Here is a 17,330-nt window from a genome sequence, read left to right as displayed (position 1 = left end):
GTTACGCCAAAACGGAGAAGGAGAAAGAGAGGGGGGAGGTGTGTTAGGAGAGAGTGTGAAAGATGGAAGGGAAGGAGTTTAGAATTGAGGGTAGGAACACAATGTGGGAACATTGGCAGAGCAAGAGAGAGTTAGCAGGTATGATGGAAAGAAGGAAGTTGGGCATTTTGTGTGTGCAGGAAATGAGGTGGAAAGGAAGCAAGGCAAAGAACATTGGAGATGGATGCAAGTTGTTTTATTATGGAGTCGATGGAAAGAGAAATGGTGTTGGTACTGTTTTGAGGGGAGAGTTGGTCAGCAGTGTGATTGATGTGAAGAGGGTGTCAGATAGAGTGATAGGCATGAAGTTGGAGATTCAAGGAGTGGTAATCAATGTTGTGTGCGCGTACACCCCACAGGTTGGATGTGAGAATGAAGAGAAAGAGTCTTTCTGGGAAAAGATGGATGAAGTGGTAGAAAGTATCAGGCTTGTGCAAAATTCAGAATTTAATTCAATTCAGGAAGTGAATTTGAATTGAATTTGAATTGGCTCCACCCCCAGAGGATATGGAATTGAATGTGAATTGGAATTACAGGAAGTGGAATTTTAAATTCATTGCAATTCAGAGAAATTCATTCTAACCACATATCAGTGAGAATGTGATACTTAGCATGTGTTTTTCTTCCAGATTGGAATAATTATATCTGAAACACAATAAATGCAATACAGAGACTATTATTAAGCATACATTCTTATATTGAAAAGCAATATTTTCATTTTAAAGTAATCAAATAACACAAAGCTGTGGTGAATGCAATTATTATTTTATTTACTTCATGGGGTAACTGTTGCATTTAATGATCATCAGCTCTTCAAACGTTTTATCATTGAGGCGGCATCACTCTGGTCGGAATATCTTTCCACCAACACTAAATATCCTCTCAACAGGTGCAGAGGAAGCAGGTATGGCCAGATATTTGCATGCAAGTACAGCAAGGTTTGGGAAACAATTTTGGTTTTCTTTCCAGAACAACAAAGGGTTGGTACCCTCTGCCAAACATGCGGCACTCAAGTAAACTGGGAGCTCATGTGAGGATGCATCAATTGGCACAGAAGTTGTTTGGGTATCCATGTAGGAAAAGAGTCTGGGGCGTTTGCGTGGTTGGGTATTCATGTCAGAAGTGGCTTTTGGAAGTACAGAATCAACTTTTGCAGCGAGGAGGTTTCTGATTGTGTTCTGTTCTTCACCGTTACACCAGTCTAGCTTGAATCTTGGATCAAGAGTTGCAGCCATCTGGAAGCACTCCATATCTTCATATTTTCCAAGTCACCTCTCGAGTGCGGTTTGTAAGGTGGACAGAAATTTCTTGTTCCCAGTCATTTTGGCATCTTTAATGGCATGTCTCAGTCCTCTCACACAAGGAATAACATAGCTTGATGTTACAGCTTTCTCTGCCTAACAGCGGTCTGTGACCTCCTCAAAGGGTTCTAAAACCTCACAGAGTTCCTCAATGATTTTAAGTTCGTATGGTGATAGCTGAATTGGGCAGTGGAGCTCAGCAAAGACATCATTTGGAACTTTAAGAACTGACCTAAGCATCTTCAACTGGCTATTCCAGCATGTGGCATTGGCAGGTTGAAGTTTGTGCATTCCCTCCAGGGTCTCTGCAGCATGAGTGGATTTGTGGCAAAATGCAACAAACTTCTGAACCTTTCCTAGGAGGCTTTTTATGGAGGCAGCATCATCCAAAGCATCGCGCAGTACCAATTGGAGAGTGTGGGTAAAACATGGTAGTCTCTCAGGTGGAAAGTACATCATTTCCTCTTCTACATTGACCACCTCTACACTGGCATCATCATCCTCCTCATCTTCTCCATCACTCTCACTGTCACTCACATGCACTGGTGGAAAAAGACTGAAGGCCATGTTGGACGCATTGTCCGTTATGATGAAAGACACTTTGCTCTGAATGTTGAAACTGCGCAGTACTTGATCATAAACCTGACAAATATTTTCTGCAGTGTGCCTACCTTTAAATCGCTGACAGCTCAGCACAAACACTTTGCAGGTTGTAATCATGAAAGAAATGGCCTGTCATTTCTAAAAATGACCTCATTGATCTGTTGGACCATAAATCAATTGTTAGGCAAATATGGCCAGCATTTGTCATGGCATTTGTGAGATGGTCTTTCACAGATTGTGTACGCTGTGGTATGAGGCTGTCTCTGAGAGCTCTTCAGGTAGGCACTGTAAATGCTGGTTGTGCAAGCTGGAACATGCCAATGAAGTCCTTATGCTCAACTGTAGAGAGGGGGAGGAGGCCATTGGAAATCAGACTAACAATGCTATCTGTCAGAGCCATTTGATTTGTATTGGTTGAGGACCACTTGGTTGATGTTGATGGATGGTCTTGATCTTGGTGTGTTTGACTCATGCCACTGCTGGATGCAGACCCCATCTCCAAGACTGCAGGGTGTTTCTTCTGAAAGCAGAAAAGCCAATCAATGTTTAAGAGTTTTTATTCTTTGGATCTGTATATTATGGTACAATTCTGTATATTTTGCATAATTGTATCTGTATATATTGTAATCTGTATGCTGATAATTCCATATGTATAATGCCATCTGTTGATCATACTAATTTAAACTTCTTTCCCCCATTGTCCTGAGTGCATTCTGCTCACATAACTTATTTGTATATATGCTGCACACAATGACTTGCCATAATTATCCATATAAGCTGTAAAAATGTATCTATTCTGTAAATACTGCATTTGTTGGCAAATACTGTACATTCTGTACACATGCACTGTGACTTTTTGCACTTGTTATAAGATGGTTAACTGCATTTACTCTTGCTCTGTATCCTTAAATGTGGAATGACAGTAAAGTTGAATCTAATCTGAAAAAATCCAGTCAGCAAAATTGCAATACAATACTGTTACATCTATGTATTCTCTGCTTCTCTATAATGATGTGCCCAGACCCCTTATTATGTCATGGTCATAAAAAATACATTAAAAGATTACAAATCTGTTACTTTACCTGGAGGTGTCATTTGAAATTTGAGGTTGCCTTTATGGAACCACAGACTGGAGTACTGCAGTGATTGCAGATTGCTCTGTGGTTTCCATTTGTTGTAGGAATTGGCTCACCAAAATGAATGAGCACAGATGTCCTTTTAGTTGTGTTATCATTTTGCATGTTGCTGTCATCAGAAAACTCAAAAGTACAAACCAGCTATAGCCCTTAAATAGGGTAGTACACAACAGTCTACCCAAAACAAAATGTCCGAAATGTTTGGACAACCGTTTTGAAGACTAGGATAAAGTAAAGCATTCTGGGAAACGAAGTCTTGTCTTTTCTAATTTCACACCATTTCAATGTTTACAATTTTAAGGATCAGTTTTATGGAGTATATATTTGTAGTGACAAATTGTGGTACAAATGGGCCTATTTTCTGTTAAAAAATATAAAAAATTGTGCTGTGGACATAAGGTAAGGCCCTATATTAATACACTGTGTATTAAATACATGTTGCAATCATATAAGTCTGTACAGAATCATTGTTAACTGTACTTTCATTATCATGAATTTCTTTGAATTTCATGGAATTCCAATTCTATTTCCTGCAATTTGAATTTGAATTGCAATTCCAATTCATATTGAAATTCAAGAATTGAATTGGAATTTGGGGGTCATTCTCAATTCAATTCAGAATTTCGTACAAGCCTGGAAAGTATACAGAGGGAGGAGTGTGTGCTGATGGGAGCAGATTTCAACGGACATGTTGGCGAGGGAAACAGAGGAGATGAGGACGTGATGGGCAGATATGGTGTAAGAGAGAGAAATGTGGAAGGGCAAATGGTGGTTGATTTTTCAAAGAGGGTGATTTTGGCAATAGTCAATACATACTTCGAGAAGAAAGAGCAGCACAGGGTGATGTTTAAGAGTGGAGGAAGATTTACACAGGTGGACTACATACTCTGCAGAAGGGGTAACCTGAAGGAGATTGGAGACTGTAAAGTGATGGCAGGGGAGAGTTTAGCTATCAAGTTTAGCTATCATCCTGCACACGACACATCAAGTGGTCGTGTGCAGGATGAGCTTCAAAGTGAAAAAGAGGAAGCGTGAAATAGTGGAGCCAAAGATTAAGTGGTGGAAACTAAAAGAGGTTGAACATCAGAAGGAGTTTAGGGAAGAAATGAGACGAGCATTGAGTGGTCATGGAAGTCTGCCAGAAGATTGGAATACTACTGCTGTACTAGTAAGAGAGGCAGCAAGGAAGGTGTTAGGGTGGTCATCGGGAAGGAGGAAGGAAGACAAGGAGACATGGTGGTGGAACAAAGAAGTGCAGGAAATTATAAAAGAGAAGAGGCTAGCAAAGAAGAATTGGGACGATCAGAGAGACGAGGAAAGCAGGCAGTTATACAGAGAGACGAGACAGAAGGCAAAAAGAGTGGTAGAGAAGGCAAAAGCAGATGCATACCAGGAGTTGTACAAAAGACTGGAGACCAAAGAAGGAGAGAAAGACCTGTACAGAGTAGCTAGGCAGAGAAACAGGGAAGCGAGGGATGTAGAGCAGGTAAGAGTGATGTAAGATGTAAATGGAAATGTGCTGACAAACAAAGAGAGTCTATTAAGAAGGTGGAAAGAGTACTTTGAGGATTTATTAAATGAGGAGAAGCCAAGAGAGAAAAGGTCAGATTCATTGGAGACAGCAAATCAGGAATCAGAGTTGGTTAGTAAGGATGAGGTGAGGGCAGCCATGAAAAGAATGAAGACTGGGAAAGCAGTCGGACCAGATGGTATCCCAATTGAGGCTTGGAGATGTTTGGGTGAGACGGCTGTGGAGTTCCTAACGAGATTGTTTAATAAGATCCTAAAGAATGAGAAAATGCCAAATGAATGGAGAAAGTGTGTGCTAGTCCCAATATACAAGAATAAGGGAGATGTACAGAGCTGCAGTAATTACAGAGGAATAAAATTGATGAGCCACACCATGAAGCTATGGGAAAGGGTATTGGAGGCAAGACTGAGAAGAGAGGTAGCAATCTGTGAACAGCAGTACAGGTTTATGCCAAGGAAGAGCATGTCGGATGCAATTTTTGCTTTAAGAATGTTAATGGAGAAGTACAGAGAAGGCCAGAGAAAGCTACATTGTGTGTTTGTAGACCTGGAGAAGGCATACGATAGAGTGCCGAGAGATGAGTTATGGTATTGTATGAGAAAGAGTGGAGTGAATGAGAAGTACAGTGGGTACGGAAAGTATTCAGACCCCTTTAAATTTTTCACTCTTTGTTTCATTGCAGCCATTTGCTAAAATCAAAAAAGTTCATTTTATTTCTCATTAATGTACACTCAGCACCCCATCTTGACAGAAAAAAACAGAAATGTAGAAATTTTTGCAAATTTATTAAAAAAGAAAAACTGAAATATCACATGGTCATAAGTATTCAGACCCTTTGCTGTGACACTCATATTTAACTCACATGCTGTCCATTTCTTCTCATCCTCCTTGAGATGGTTCTACTCCTTCACTGGAGTCCAGCTGTGTTTAATTAAACTGATTGGACTTGATTAGAAAAGGCACACACCTGTCTACATAAGACCTTACAGCTCACAGTGCATGTCAGAGCAAAATGAGAATCATGAGGTCGAAGGAACTGCCCAAGGAGCTCAGAGACAGAATTGTGGCAAGACACAGATCTGGCCAAGGTTACAAAAGAATTTCTGCAGCACTCAAGGTTCCTAAGAGCACAGTGGCCTCCATAATCCTTAAATGGAAGAAGTTTGGGATGACCAGAACTCTTCCTAGACCTGGCCACCCAGCCAAACTGAGCAATTGTGGGAGAAGAGCCTTGGTGAGAGAGGTAAAGAAGAACCCAAAGATCACTATGGCTGAGCTCCAGAGATGCAGTAGGGAGATGGGAGAAAGTTCCACAAAGTCAACCATCACTGCAGCCCTCCACCAGTCGGGGCTTTATGGCAGGGTGGCCCGACGGAAGCCTCTCCTCAGTGCAAGACATGTGAAAGCCCGCATACAGTTTGCCAAAAAACACATGAAGGACTCCCAGACTATGAGAAATAAGATTCTCTGGTCTGATGAGATGAAGATTGAACTTTTTGGCATTAATTCTAAGCAGTATGTGTGGAGAAAACCAGGCAGGCTCATCACCTGCCCAATACAATCCCAACAGTGAAACATGGTGGTGGCAGCATCATGCTATGGGGGTGTTTTTCAGCTGCAGGGACAGGACGACTGGTTGCAATTGAAGGAAAGATGAATGCGGCCAAGTACAGAGATATCCTGGAAGAAAACCTCTTCCAGAGTGCTCAGGACCTCAGACTGGGCCGAAGGTTCGCCTTCCAACAAGACAATGACCCTAAGCACACAGCTAAAATAACAAAGGAGTGGCTTCGGAACAACTCTGTGACCATTCTTGACTGGCCCAGCCAGAGCCCTGACCTAAACCCAATTGAGCATCTCTGGAGAGACCTGAAAATGGCTGTCCACCAACGTTCACCATCCAACCTGACGGAACTGGAGAGGATCTGCAAGGAAGAATGGCAGAGGATCCCCAAATCCAGGTGTGAAAAACTTGTTGCATCATTCCCAAGAAGACTCATGGCTATACTAGCTCAAAAGGGTGCTTCTACTCAATACTGAGCAAAGGGTCTGAATACTTATGACCATGTGATATTTCAGTTTTTCTTTTTTAATAAATTTGCAAAAATTTCTACATTTCTGTTTTTTTCTGTCAAGATGGGGTGCTGAGTGTACATTAATGAGAAATAAAATGAACTTTTTTGATTTTAGCAAATGGCTGCAATGAAACAAAAAGTGAAAAATTTAAAGGAACAGTCCACCGTATTTCCATAATGAAATATGCTCTTACCTGAATTGAGACGAGCTGCTCCGTACCTATCCGAGCTTTGCACGACCTCCCAGTTAGTCAGACGAAGTCAGACGTGCTGTCACTCCTGTTAGCAATGTAGCTAGGCTCAGTATGGCCAACGGTATTTTTTGGGGCTGTAGTTAGATGTGACCAAACTCTTCCGCATTTTTCCTGTTTACATAGGTTTATATGACCAGTGATATGAAACAAGTTCAGTTAAAAAATTGAAACGTAGCGATTTTCTATGCTACAGAAAGTCCGCACTATAATGACAGGCGTACTAACACCTTCTGCGTGCTTCGGCAGCGCATTGATACGGAGCTCAGATATCAATGCGCTGCCGAAGCATGCAGAAGGTGTTAGTACGCCTGTCATTATAGTGCGGACTTTCCATAGCATAGAAAATTGCTACGTTTCAATTTGTGTAACTGAACTTGTTTCATATCACTGGTCATATAAACCTATGTAAACAGGAAAAACGCGGAAGAGTTTGGTCACATCTAACTACAGCCCCAAAAAATACCGTTGGCCATACTGAGCCTAGCTACATTGCTAACAGGAGTGACAGCGCGTCTGACTGCGTCTGACTAACTGGGAGGTCGCGCAAAGCTCGGATAGGTACGGAGCAGCTCGTCTCAATTCAGGTAAGAGCATATTTCATTATGGAAATACGGTGGACTGTTCCTTTAAAGGGGTCTGAATACTTTCCGTACCCACTGTATATTAGAGTGGTGCAAGACATGTATGAGAACAGTGAAACAGCAGTGAGGTGTGCAGTTGGAACAACTGAATGGTTCAAGGTGAAGGTGGGACTCCATCAAGGATCTGCTTTGAGTCCTTTTTTGTTTGCCATCGTGATGGATAGCTTGATGGACGAAGTGAGGCAAGAGTCACCATGGAACATGATGTTTGCGGATGATATTGTGATATGTGGTGAAAGTAGAAAGGAGGTTGAGTTGGGTTTGGAGAGATGGAGGGATGCATTGGAATGAAGGTGAGCAGTAGCAAAACAGAATATATGTGCATCAATGAGAATGGGGATGAGAGTGTAATGAAGATGCAAGGAGTAGACGTAAAGAAAGTTGGTGAATTCAAGTACCTGGGGTCAACTGTGCAGGAAAATGGGGGCTGCGATAGTGAGGTGAGAAAGAGAGTGCAGGCAGGGTGGAGCAGTTGAAGAAGGATTTCGGGAATCATTTGTGATAGGAAAGTCCCAGCAAAAGTGAAAGGTAAGATGTATAAGGCAGTAGTGAGACCAGCTGTGATGTATGGATTGGAGACCATACCCTTAACGAAGAGACAGGAGGCAAAGTTGGAGGTGGCGGAGTTGAGGATGTTAAGGTTTGCGATGGGAGTGACAAGTTTGGACAGGATAAGGAACGAGCACATCAGAGGGACAGCACATGTGGAGAACTTGGGAATTAAGCTAAGAGAGATGAGACTGAGATGGTATGGGCACATCCTGAGAAGAGATGCAGAGCATGTGGGAAGGAGAATGTTGAGGATGGAGCTGCCAGGCAAACGAAAACGAGGAAGGCCAAAGAGGAGATACATGGATGTGGTGAGAGAGGACATGAAAGTGGCAGGTGTGGTAGAGAAGGATGCGGAAAACAGGGAGCAATGGAGACGAAAGATCTGCTATGGCAACCCCTAATCGGGAGCAGCCAAAAGAAGAAGAATTCACTTTTAATCACATTTTAAAAGTGAATTTCCCTGAAAATTAACATTAATCTGGATATGGGTTTCCCTATAAAAAGCTTCTTTTTATTTAGTTTAGATTTACCTCCACCAACTTTACTGGAGGAGGTTATGTTTTCACCTCCATTTGTTTGTTTGACTTTTCCTAATGTAACTCAAAAAGTATTGAACAGATTTTGAGGAAATGTTGAGGAAAGGCGGGCCATTGGCCAAGGAACAATTGATTAGATTTTGATGCAAATCTGGATATGTATGTGGATCCAGGATTTTTTTTTTTGTCTGTTTGAGAACAGACAAAAAAAAAAATCTCAAACATAACTCAAAAAGTAGTGAACAGATTTTTGTGAAATTTGGTGTACAGCTTTAGTATTATCCTAGATTCAAGTGATTTGATTTTGATGTTATGTGGCTTGGGGGAGGTATGGACTCTACTGAGTGTCCTTCCAGTTTAATTTGTACACTGTGCACAATTATGAGGCAAGTTGTATTCCTGATGATTAATTTTATTGCTGAACAAATACAGTGCTTTCAGTCAATCCAAATTGTTAATAAACCTAAAACCTGAATGTTTAACAAAGGAAAAGGGAGTTTAGGCTTTCTCAGGAGAATATACAAGTGTGCACAATTATTAGGCAACATTTAGTGTGCAGAATTATTATGCAACTAAATGAAAAGCTAAAATTTTCCCATCTCACTTGTTTATTTTAATTTTTAGAGTAAGTGTAACAAATAAACAACTCAGAATTAACAAATAAACACTTTTGGCATTTCAAAAATGTTCAGTGACCAGTATAGCCACCCTTCTTTTCAATAACTGCCATGAGCCTTCTAACCACAGAGTCTGTTAGCTTTTTGATTTGTTGACAGTCAACTTTTTGTGCAGCAGCAACCACAGCCTCCCAAATGCTGTTCAGAGTGGCGTATTGTCTTCCCTCACTGTAAATCTCACATTTAAGAAGGGTCCACAAGTTCTCAATAAGGTTTAAGTCAGGTGAAGAAGGGGGCCATGTCATTACTCTGTCATCTTTAAGGCCTTTGCTGGCTAGCCAAGCAGTAGAGTACCTGGATGCATGTGATAGTGCATTGTCCTGCATAAAAATCATGGCCTTTTGAATGATGCAGACTTCTTCCTCTACCACTGCTTGAAGAATACAGGTGCTGGTTATATAATTAGAATATCATGAAAAAGTTGATTTATTTCAGTAATTCCATTCAAAAAGTGAAACTTGTATATTATATTCATTCATTACACACAGACTGATATATTTCAAATGTTTATTTCTTTTAATTTTGATGATTATAACTGACAACTAATGAAAATCCCAAATTCAGTATCTCAGAAAATTAGAATATTACTTAAGACCAATACAAAAAAAGGATTTTTAGAAATGTTGGCCAACTGAAAAGTATGAGCGTGTACAGCATTCAATACTTAGTTGGGGCTCCTTTTGCCTGAATTACTGCAGCAATGCAGCGTGGCATGGAGTCGATCAGTCTGTGGCACTGCTCAGGTGTTATGAGAGCCCAGGTTGCTCTGATAGTGGCCTTCAGCTCTTCTGCATTGTTGGGTCTGGCGTATCGCATCTTCCTCTTCACAATACCCCATAGATTTTCTATGGGGTTAAGGTCAGGCGAGTTTGCTGGCCAATTAAGAACGGATACCATGGTCCTTAAACCAGGTACTGGTAGCTTTGGCACTGTGTGCAGGTGCCAAGTCCTGTTGGAAAATGAAATCTGCATCTCCATAAAGTTGGTCAGCAGCAGGAAGCATGAAGTGCTCTAAAACTTCCTGGTAGATGGCTGCGTTGACCTTGGACCTCAGAAAACACAGTGGACCAACACCAGCAGATGACATGGCACCCCAAACCATCACTGACTGTAGAAACTTTACACTGGACCTCAAGCAATGTGGATTCTGTGTCTCTCCTCTCTTCCTCCAGACTCTGGGACCTTGATTTCCAAAGGAAATGCAAAATTTACTTTCATCAGAGAACATAACTTTGAACCACTCAGCAGCAGTCCAGTCCTTTTTGTCTTTAGCCCAGGCGAGACACTTCTGACACTGTCTCTTGTTCAAGAGTGGCTTGACACAAGGAATGCGACAGCTGAAACCCATGTCTTGCATACATCTGTGCGTGGTGGTTCTTGAAGCACTGACTCCAGCTGCAGTCCACTCTTTGTGAATCTCCCCCACATTTTTGAATGGGTTTTGTTTCACAATCCTCTCCAGGGTGCGATTATCCCTATTGCTTGTACACTTTTTTTCTTCCACATCTTTTCCTTCCCTTCGCCTCTCTATTAATGTGCTTGGACACAGACCTCTGTGAACAGCCAGCCTCTTTAGCAATGACCTTTTGTGTCTTGCCCTCCTTGTGCAAGGTGTCAATGGTCGTCTTTTGGACAACTGTCAAGTCAGCAGTCTTCCCCATGATTGTGTAGCCTACAGAACTAGACTGAGAGACCATTTAAAGGCCTTTGCAGGTGTTTTGAGTTAATTAGCTTATTAGAGTGTGGCACCAGGTGTCTTCAATATTGAACCTTTTCACAATATTCTAATTTTCTGAGATACTGATTTTGGGGTTTTCATTAGTTGTCCGTTATAATGATCAAAATTAAAAGAAATAAACACTTGAAATATATCAGTCTGTGTGTAATGAATGAATATAATATACAAGTTTCACTTTTTGAATGGAATTACTGAAATAAATCAACTTTTTCATGATATTCTAATTATATGACCAGCACCTGTATATCTTCTAGAAACTGGCAGTAGGTTTGGGAGTTGATTTTAAGTCCATCTTCAACCTGAAATGGTCCAACTAGCTCATCCTCAATAATAGCAGCCCATACCAGTACCTCTCCAACACCTTGCTGCCATCTGAGTCATAGTGGTGCTGTGTGTCCAATAGTTATCCAGCCATGGGCCCATCCATCTGGTCCATCAAGAGTCACTCTCATTTCATCCATCCATAAAACCTTTAAAAATCTGTATTCAGATATTTCTTGGCCCAATCCTGACATTTCAACTTGTAAGTCTTGTTTAATGGTAGTCATGTTTCAGCCTTCCTTACCTTGGCCATGTCTTTGAGCACCAAACACCTTGTACTTCTGGACAATCCAGGTAGGTTGCAGTTCTGGAATATGGTGGCACTGGAGGATAATGGGTTCCTTCTAGCTTCATGTTTAATCCTTCCACGTGACCACAGAACAATCAAACATTTTCTTGCAAATAGTCAACAGAGTCCCCTCCTTGAATCGGCACCTTAATGTGATGGAGGGGGGGTTTGAGTGCCTCAGAGATTCTAGGAGCCATGTTGTTGGGGCATTTGCCCCTGGTAAGGTCTCCCAAGGCAAACAGGTCCTAGATGAGAGGTCAGACAAAGAGTGGTTCAAAATGACCCTTAAGAAAGGAAAAACAGGTATCCAAGTACCCTCGCCCGGACCAGGGAGCCAGGCCTGGGGGAGGGGCTCATCGGCGAACGCTTGGTGGCCGGGCATTCAAGTGGTGCTTGAAAATTTGTGAACCCTTTAGAATTTTCTATATTTCTGCATAAATATGACCTAAAACATCAGATTTTCACATAAGTCCTAAAAGTAGATAAAGAGAACATAGTTAAACAAATGAGACAAAAATATTATACTTGGTCATTTATTTATTGAGGAAAATGATCCAATATTACATATCTGAGTGGCAAAAATATGCGAACCTTTGCTTTCAGTATCTGGTGTGACCCCCTTGTGCAGCAATAACTGCAACTAAACATTTCTGGTAACTGTTGATCAGTCCTGCACACCGGCTTGGAGGACTTTTAGCCCATTCCTCCGTACAGAACAGCCTCAACTCTGGGATGTTGGTGGGTTTCCTCACATGAACTGCTCGCTTCAGGTCCTTCCACAACATTTCGATTGGATTAAGGTCAGGACTTTAACTTGGCCATTCCAAAACATAAACTTTATTCTTCTTTAACCATTCTTTGGTCGAACAACTTGTGTGCTTAAGGTCATTGTCTTGCTGCATGACCCACCTTCTCTTGAAATTCAGTTCATGGACAGATGTCCTGACATTTCCCTTTAGAATTTGCTGGCATAATTCAAAATTCATTGTTCCATCAATGATGGCAAGCCATCCTGGCCCAGATGCAGCAAAACAGGCCCAAACCATGATACTACTACCACCATGATTCACAGATGGGATAAGGTTCTTATGCTGGAATGCAGTGTTTTCCTTTCTCCAAACATAACGCTTCTCATTTAAACCAAAAAGTTCTATTTTGGTCTCATCCATCCACAAAACATTTTTCCAAAAGCCCTCTGGCTTGTCCATGTGATCTTTAGCAAACTGCAGACAAGCAGCAATGTTCTTTTTGGAGAGCAGTGGCTTTCTCTTTGCAACCCTGCCATGCACACTATTGTTGTTCAGTGTTCTCCTGATGGTGTACTCATGAACATTAACCTTGGCCAATGTGAAAGAGGCCTTCAGTTGCTTAGAAGTTACCTTGGGGCCCTTTGTGACCTTGCTGACTATTACACGCCTTGCTCTTGGAGTGATCTTTGTTGGTCGATCACTCCTGAGGAGGATAACAATGGTCTTGAATTTCCTCCATTTGTACACAATCTGTCTCACTGTGGATTGGTGGAGTCCAAACTCTTTAGAGATGGTTTTGTAACCTTTTCCAGCCTGATGAGCATCAACAATGCTTTTTCTGAGGCCCTCAGAAATCTCCTTTGTTCGTGCCATGATACACTTCCACAAACATGTTGTGAAGATCAGACTTTGATACATCCCTGTTCTTTAAAACAAAACAGGGTGCCCACTCACAACTGATTGTCATCCCATTGATTGAAAACACCTGACTCTAATGTCACCTTCAAATTAACTGCTAATCCTAGAGGTTCACATACTTTTGCCACTCACTAATGTAATATTAGATCATTTTCCTCAATAAATAAATGGCCAAGTATAATATTTTGTCTCATTTGTTTAACTTGGTTCTCTTTCTCTACTTTTAGGACTTGTGTGAAAATCTGATGTTGTTTTAAGTCATATTTATGCAGAAATATAGAAAATTCTAAAGGGTTCACAAACTTTCAAGCACCACCGTATGTCCGTGGAGCTTGGTCAGGCCCAGCCCGAATGAGCAACATGGAACCACTCTCTTGTGGACCCACCACCCACAGGAGGTGCCATAAGGGTCCAGTGCACTGTGGATCAGGTGGCAGCCAAAGGCAGAGGCGCTAGCGTACTGATCCCCGGCTGACAAAACTGGCTTTTGGGACATGGAATGTCACCTCTCTGGTGGGAAAGGAGCCTGAGCTTGTGCATGAGGTTGAGCGGTACCGACTAGATATAGTTGGGCTCACCTCAATGCATAGCTTGGGATCTGGAACCAATTTCCTGGAGAGGCATTGGACTCTCTTCTTTGCTGGAGTTGCCAAGGGTGAGCAGCACCGGGCAGGGGTGGGACTATTGGTAGCCCCCCAGTTCAACGTGCTAACATCGGAGTTCTCCCCAGTGAATTAGAGGGTCGTTTCCCTGCACCTTCGGGTCAGGGAACAGTCTCTGACTGTCATTTGCGCTTATGTGCCAAATGGTAGTTCAGAGTACCCAGCCTTCTTGGAGCCCTTGAGTGGGGTGCTAGACAGTGCACCATGAGGGGACTCTATTGTTTTACTGGGGGACTTCAATGCACACGTGGGCAATGACAGTGAGACCTGGAGGGGTGTGATTGGGAGGAACGGCTTGTCCGATCTGAACCCAAGTGGTGTTCAGTTGTTGGACTTCTGTGCCATGCACAGTTTGGCCATAATGAACACCATGTTCAAGCATAAGGGTGTCCATAAGTGCACGTGGAATGAGGACACCCTAGGCCGCAGATCGATGATTGACTTTGCAGTCGTTTCATCTGATCTACGACTGTATGTCTTGGACACTTGGGTGAAGAGAGGAGCAGAGCTGTCAACTGATCACAACCTGGTGGCGAGCTGGATTAGATGGTGGGAGAGGAGGCCGGACAGACCTGGCAGGCCCAAACGTGTAGTAAGGGTATGCTGGGAACGTCTGGCGGAGGCTCCTGTCCATCGGATCTTCAACTGCCACATCTGGCAGAGCTTCAACTGCATTCCGGGGGAGGATGGGGACATTGAGTCCGAGTGGACCATGTTCCACACCTCCATTGCTGAGGCGGCTGTGCAGAGCTACAGCAGCAAGGTTGTTGGTGCCTGTCATGGCGGTAATCTCCAAACCCGGTGGTGGACGCCTGCGGTGAGGGGAGCCGTCAAGCTGAAGGAGTCCTATCGGGCTTGGTTAGCCTGTGGGTCTCCAGAGGCAGCTGATAGACACCTACGGGCCAAGAGGAATGTGGCTCTGGTGGTCACTGAAGCAAAAACTCAGGTGTGGGAGGAGTTCCGTGAGGCCATGGAAAGTGACTTTCAGTTGGCCTTGAAGAGATTCTGGCAAACCGTCTGGTGCCTCAGGAAGGGGAAGCAGTGCTCTGTCCCTACTGTTTACAGCAAGGATGGAGTGCTGTTGACTTCAACTGGGGACATCATCCGACGGTGGAAGGAATACTTTGAGGATCTCCTCAATCCCACCTTCATGTTCTCCAAGGAGGATGCAGAGTCTGAGGGTGCTTGGGAGGACTTGCCCATCACAGGGGCTAAGGTTGCCGAGGTGGTTAAAAAGCTCCTCGGTGGCCGGGCTCCGGGGGTGGATGAGATTTGTCCTGAGTTCCTGAAGGCACTGGATGTTGTTGGGCTGTCTTGGCTGACACACCTCTTCAACTTTGCGTGGAGGTCAGGGACAGTGCCTCTGGATTGGCAGACTGGGGTGGTGGTCCCTCTTTTTAAAAAGGGGGACTGGAGAGTGTGTTCTGATTATAGGGGGATCACACTTCTCAGCCTCCCTGGGAAAGCCTATGCTGGGGTGCTGGAGTGAAGAGTCCAGTCGATAATCGAACCTCAGATTCAGGAGGAACAATGTGGTTTTCATCCTGGTCATGGAACACTGGACCAGCTCTTTACCCTTGCAAGGGTACTGGAGGGTGCATGGGAGTTTGCCCAACCAGTCTACATGTGTTTTGTGGACCTGGAGAAGCTTATGACCATGTCCCTCGTGGTGCCCTGTGGGGGGTGCTTTGGGACTATGGGGTTCAGGGCCCACTACTGCGGGCCATTCGGGCCCTGTATGACAGGAGTTTGGTTCACATTGCTGGCAGTAAGTTAGACTTGTTTCCGGTGCATGTGGGACTCAGCCAGGGCTGCCCTTTGTCACTGGTTCTGTTCATAACTTTTATGGACAGAATTTCTAGGCACAGCCAAGGGGCGGAGGGTGCCTGATTTGGTGGCAGCAGGATCACGTCTCTGCTTTTTGCGGATGATGTGGTCCTTTTGGCTTCATCAATGTGACTTGCAGCATGCACTGGGATGGTTTGAAACAAAGTGCGAAGTGGCTGAGATGAGGATCAGCCCCTCCAAGTCCGTGGCCATGGCACTCAGCCAGAAACGGGTGGAGTGCCTACTCCAGGTCGGGGGGAGTTGCTACCTAAAGTGGAGGAGTTTAAGTATCTCAGGGTTTTGTTCACAAGTGAGGGTAAGGGGGAGCGGGAGTTGGACAGAATGATCGGGGCAGCATCAGCAGTGATGCAGACGCTAAACTGGTCTGTTGTGGTAAAGAGAGAGCTGAGCCAAAAGGCAAAGCTCTCAATTTACTGGTCCATCTATGTTCCCACTCTCACCTATAGTCACGAGCTTTGGGTAGTGACCAAAAGAATGAGATTGTGGATACAAGCGGTAGAAATTAGTTTTCTCCGCAGGGTGGCTGGGCTCTCACTTAGAGACTGAGTGAGAAGCTTGGTCATTCGGGAGAGACTCAGAGTAGAACCGCTGCTCCACCACATCGAAAGGAGTCAGCTGAGGTGGTTTGGGCACCTTGTTAGGATGCCCCCTGGACGCCTCCCAAGGGAGGTTCTCTGGGCATGCCCCACTGGGAGGAGACCCTGGGGCAGACCCAGGACACGCTGGAGAGATTACATCTCTCGGCTGGCCTGGGAATGCCTCGGTATTCCCCCGGAAGTGCTGGTGGAGGTGGCCAGGGAGAGGGAAGTCTGGGCTGCTCTGCTTAGGCTGCTACCCCCACGACCCGGATCTGGATAAGCGGTAAAAAATGGATGGATGGATGGATGGATGGATGGATGGATGGATGGATAAAGTACCATGTAAATAAAACTAAATTGAATATTATTTTGGATTTTTTATATCATTCTCTTACAGTTATTTGTAACTTAAAAGAGCTACAAGATACTAATTCGAGATCATGAAATCATAATAATATTTGCTTAGGATTCATTCATACATTCACTAGCCAGTATAATACGAACATCTGTACACCTGCTCGGCTGGCCTGGGAACGCTTCAGTATTCCCATGGAATTGCTGGTGGAGGTGGCCAGGGAGAGAGAAGTCTGGGCTGCTCTGCTTAGGTTGCTACCCCCACGACCTGGATAAGTGGTAGAAGATGGATGATTGGCTAGTCAACAGGGTCACAAAAAACATGTGGAAAAGAAAAGATGCAAATTAACCGCAAAAGACTTGACTATTTGCAACAAAATGTTTGATTGTTCTGTGGTCACGTTTTTAATAGCTTAGCTATTTCAAGACAGCTGTATCTCTCTGATAGACATTTTAAATTTTTTGTCTTTTCAGTGTCTGTTAAATCTCTTTTTTGGCCCATTTTGCCTGCAATAAAGAAGCTGCCTA

General features: G+C 43.5%; 1 long non-coding RNA gene across 1 annotated transcript; it reads right to left on the bottom strand.

The window, feature by feature from the left end:
* Positions 1-467: 467 nt before the first annotated feature.
* On the bottom strand, positions 468-17,058 carry LOC132890086 (uncharacterized). Its single transcript, XR_009655147.1, has 3 exons — positions 16,963-17,058; positions 814-2,463; positions 468-684 (listed from the first exon to the last, which is right to left on the bottom strand). It is a non-coding gene; the product is annotated as an uncharacterized LOC132890086 (long non-coding RNA).
* Between the last annotated feature and the right edge of the window lie 272 nt (positions 17,059-17,330).

The sequence above is a fragment of the Neoarius graeffei genome, chromosome 8 (genome assembly GCF_027579695.1).
Source record: "Neoarius graeffei isolate fNeoGra1 chromosome 8, fNeoGra1.pri, whole genome shotgun sequence".
Classification (NCBI taxonomy): domain Eukaryota; kingdom Metazoa; phylum Chordata; class Actinopteri; order Siluriformes; family Ariidae; genus Neoarius; species Neoarius graeffei.
This window is presented reverse-complemented; position numbering and strand designations above follow the sequence as displayed.